At 34.6% G+C, this 5,000-nt stretch overlaps 1 long non-coding RNA gene across 1 annotated transcript in view; it reads left to right on the top strand.

The window, feature by feature from the left end:
* The window catches only part of LOC135111861 (uncharacterized), a 25,076-nt gene extending 22,183 nt beyond the window's left edge, over positions 1 to 2,893 (top strand). The window contains exon 2 of the long non-coding RNA XR_010273929.1: positions 981 to 2,893. This is a non-coding gene — a long non-coding RNA (uncharacterized LOC135111861). The remainder of the gene's footprint in view (positions 1 to 980) is intronic.
* Positions 2,894 to 5,000: the final 2,107 nt, after the last annotated feature.

Raw genomic sequence — 5,000 nt, forward strand, 5'->3', positions numbered from 1 at the left:
GAAGATACGTAATCGGTGTAGTTCATTTCTTGGAATTTACGAGAGGAAGTTTTTTTTTTTTTTTAGAGTTTTAAGGAGAAGTTTTAAGAGTTTGTAGTTAGTCAAGGAAAATTTATGTTCTTTTCCTCGGCTGAAGTTAAAAGATAGGATAAAAAAAAAACGATGATAAAATATGAAAGTAAATGTTATTTGTTATGAGGAAAAAGAAGCAAAGGAAGATAAAATATGAAAGTAAATGTTATTGTTATGCTTTATTGAAGTTAGAATAGGAAGTTTTGTACAGATAAGTAGCGTGAAAAGTTTATGGTATGTATGGTTTTCCTTTATTGAAGTTGAAGGAGGCAGTTTTGGAAAAGAAAAGTTGAAAAAATGATATACTCCACTATTAATCCGTCCAAGTCAATGAGAAAGGAAAGAAACAAATGCATCTAATCTTTTGAAGAATAAAGAGAACATTTATGCTAAGAAATATTTGTTATCTGTTTTAATATACCCAAATCGAGAGAGAGAGAGAGAGAGAGAGAGAGAGAGAGAGAGAGAGAGAGAGAGAGAGAGGAGAGAGAGAGAGAGAGAGAGAGAGAGAGAGAGAGGAGAGGAGAGAGAGAGAGACAGAGAAATAGACGGACAGATAGACAGACACTCACATTACATCACATTACATCACATCACCTTTTCAATCTAACTTAAGAAAAAAAAAATTAAGAGTTTCTGAATAAGTGCAAAGTTAAGAAAAAAAAAAGTTAAGAGTTTCTGAATGAGTGCAAAGTTAACATTATTTCCTGGATATTCACCACAGCTACAATGAAAAAGAGGAGAGGAGAGAATTACACGCGAGAGAATAAGAGTGCGGTGTTGTGAGGTGAGGCGGGGCGAGGGGCGGCGGGGGGACCTAACCAACGGCTAGGGAAAGTTGATTGATTGCCTTATTTTTATATTTATTTGTATTTCATTTTTTTTTTATTTCCACTTTTATTCTTCAGTTTTCCGAGTCTCGTGACGGAAGCCGAGGGAAGAGTTGCCAAGGAGAGAGAGAGAGAACGAAAGAAGTAAAATTTTATTATGATCAGAATTATTTCAAGATCGCGTGATATCAATGAAGGTAAGGTGAACTAAAATGAATTGTGCTGAACGATAAGAAAAAAAAAAGTAAATTAAAGTGTAAAATGTTATTATGATAAAAATATATATATAAAAAAAATATCTTGGTTTTTAACGCGTCTTTTCTGAATCACTACCCAGTTTCTTGTTCTACAGCAGCCACCAAACATTGTGCTGGCCAGAAATTGCAGAATCTATACATTTTTTAATCCCGTTCTTTCTTGTAGATGCTTATAGAGACCCCGTGCATTGGTTTAGTGCTGTGAACTGCTTCTTATCGCGGTGAATCTCTCAACATCGTGTATGAAAAGAGAAAAAATGAGATTGAAGTAAATTATAAAATGCGAATAAGAGTAAAAATATGTTATGAAAGAAATTTATCACCTTGTAGAAATAAAATGTTAGTAATTTGTAGCGTAATAATGATAAGAAAAATGAAGAGACACAGACACACTAGAAGAGCTAATAGTCGTGTTATTTGAGGTGATTATATATAGAAGTTGAAATTTAGTGTTGAAAAAGGAACAAGAAGCAGAAAAAGAAAAGAATTGAAAGCAAACGCGATGTAGTCTTGTTTTTTTTTTTAAATGTGGCAATGCAAGTGAACGAAAGAACAGCAATGAACGAGAACTAAACTGAACGAGAACACAAATGAACGAGAACACGAATGAACGAGAACAACATCGAACAAAAACACGAATGAACGAGAACAAAACTGAACGAAAACACAAAAGAACGAGAACAGGAATGATCATTGAACGGGCACATGAATGAAGGAGAACGAAATTGAACGAGAACAAAACTGAACGAGAACAAGATTGAACGAGCACATGAATGAACGAGAGCAGGATTGAACGAGAACAAGACTGAACGATAACACAATAGAAGGTGGCGATAAGAGGAGCTGGCTGTGATAGTGAAGCAATTAAGAATATCAGAGACTCAAATACAAAAAGAAAGAAAAGAAAAAAGAGAAAAAAATATATAAAACAAAGAAAATATTCACGCCATTACAAACACAGGGACTGAACTAAAAGAAAAGATAAAAAAAAAAGAGGAAAACACACAGATACACCATAGAGAAATATATTACGGAACGGAAAATACAATAATAAAACTAGATAATACAGAAGGTCAATTTATATACGAGAAAAAAATGAATAAAAATTAGAAGGTATAAATTAGCTAGAGACAAACATGATAAGGATAAGATATGATAAATGAACCACTTAAAATATTGTTGTAGATCTTGACTTGAGAAAGAGAGAGAGAGAAAAAAAAAGCAAGTGATAATCTATGAAAAAAAAAAACACGAAAAATACTAACTAATGAGACAAAAGAAATAATAATAATAATAATAATAATAATAATAATAATAATAATAATAATAATAATAATAATAATAATAAACAGCAAAGTAACCACGGCTATCTTTTAAGAGACTAGTCCATTATCGATCAAGTTATGGACGAAATAGATGAAAAGGAAAACTTGTAAATAATCAACAGACAAACACAAGAAACATAAGATATAATAATGAAAAACCTTGGAATATTAGATACCAACATGAAAAAAAAAAATAAATAAATAAATAAATAAATAAACAAAATAAATGCGTATAACTAAACACCAGATTATGATAACAGAAAACGGAAGACACAGACAATTAAACCACTTAGGAAAATAAAATAGAAACGAAAGGATGTCAAAGAGAAAAAAGGTATAAATAAGCTAAAGATTAATACAATAGAAAATGGGTAGATAATAATAATAATAATAATAGTAAGAAGAAGAAGAAGACAAAAGAAGAAGAAGAGGTCAGATGAATATAACTAAACAAAGGATAAATAAAATAAGAAGGAAAATAGAAAGAGGTAGATGGAACAAACACAATAAACAAACATACAGATAAAAGACAACACGTAAGAAAAAAAAAGTAACTTGGGAAAAAAAGAAAACACACAAATAAACAAAAGATAAACAGAATAAGACGAAACAAATAAAAAAAAAAAAAATCCAAACAAACGAAGAGATACAAGAAAGAAAAAAACACAGCTAAACAGTAAATAAACAAAACAAGTAAACAAAAACCCAAACCTAAACAAAATAGACAAATAAACCCACAAGAAAAGTAAACAGATAACCAGAACCCAGACAAGCGGAGGAGCGGTACAGCAAGTAACAGAGCCATCACTTCCCATTAGCGCAGTGAACGAGAGCTGGCGAGGAAGTAATATATTGCACCACCTCAAGCTAATCAAAGACAGCCACGGCGGAGGACAAGGCGGCGCGGTAGCCAAGCCCTAGAATAATGCCTCAATATACAAGGAAATTACGGATGAGGAAATTAAAGCGTATTATTAAACTAAGACGCAGCGGAAGTGATGAAACAAAGAGGATGGTGATGAAGGAGGAGGAGGAGGAGGAGGGATAAAAAGGGATAAGAAAAAAAAAAATGGACGGATGGACGGAAGATAGGAAACGAGGGAAGTGGGGAGGGAGTAGACATGGAGAGAGAGAGAGAGAGAGAGAGAGAGAGAGAGAGAGAGAGAGAGAGAGAGAGAGAGAGAGAGAGAGAGAGAGAGAGAGAGAGAGAGAAAAAACAAAAAAACATGACCTAGGAAGAGAAGAAAGAAAAGAAAAAAACGAAGAGAAAAAAAAACGAAAGAGAAAGAACGAAGAAAAAACGAAGAGAAAAAAGAAAACCAAAACGAGAAAGGAAAACAAAATGCAGGAAAGAAAAGAAAAAAAGAAAAGAGAAAAGAAAAAAAGAAATCATGACCTAAAGGGAAGAGAAAAGAGGAAGAGAAAAACCTTGATCATTTAATACAAAAGACAAATTTATGAATAGTTTGGAGAGACCGCTTAGAGACGTATCGTGGAGACTGAAGCGCCGCCCAGCCTTGATAGCCAAATTTAATCCACTTACACACACGCAAGAGAGGGAGGGCATTTTGGGAGAGCGAGTGGCGAGTGAGTGAGTGAGGTAGGGAGTGAGTGCGTGTGGAGGAGCTATCGAAGAGGGACGTTACGAAAAACTTATGTCTTACTTCGCTGAGAAAACTGTGTGTGTGTGTGTGTGTGTGTGGGTGGGTGTGGATGTGTGTGTAATGAAGCAGCCTTTCTCTTCTTATTTCTCCATCAAAGCAGGTGCGTCTAGTCTAATCTGGTGGTGGTGTGTGTAGGTGTGTGTGTGTGTGTGTGCTGAAGTGACTCGATTAATTAAAGGTGTGGTGAGGTGTGGTGAGGTGTGGTGAGGGAAGCACGGTGATTTATGAGGACGTGGTGTGGTGGTGAGGGATGAGTTGTAGTAGTAGTAGTAGTAGTAGTAGTAGTAGTAGTAATTAGTGCTCATGATTACGTATGATAAAGAAAACGTGAGAAGGATGGGGGAAGAAGGGAATGAATGAAGGAAGGATGGAAGCCAGAGAGACGAGTGAGAAAATTTAGATTATTATTATTATTTTCTTAGGAATTAGACAAAGAAGCGAAGAGACAAGGTGACCAAAGAAACAAACAGGTAGATTGACGTAAACAGTCAGGCATATAGACAGACACAGACACACACACAGATATACAGAATCAAACATAGAGTGAAAAAATTGATAGGTAAGCAGATAAATGGATAGATAAGTAGATAGATAGATAGGTAGACAGACAAATAGAGAGATAGATAATCAGACAGACAGACTTACGTAAAAATTAACTACAGCCAGAGATAGACAGATTAAGTCAATGACACGGAAATAAACAAAGAAAAACAAAAACAGGAAGCAAGACAAAAAGGAAGCGTTCAAAATACAAGCTCACGAATAAAGAAATGACCGAAGGAAGAAAGAAAACGAAAAAGAAAGAGAGGAGGAGTGTAGGTGGGAAGGAAGGAAGAAAATGAGAATGTCTAG

Source organism: Scylla paramamosain, chromosome 22 (genome assembly GCF_035594125.1).
Source record: "Scylla paramamosain isolate STU-SP2022 chromosome 22, ASM3559412v1, whole genome shotgun sequence".
Classification (NCBI taxonomy): Eukaryota; Metazoa; Arthropoda; class Malacostraca; order Decapoda; family Portunidae; genus Scylla; species Scylla paramamosain.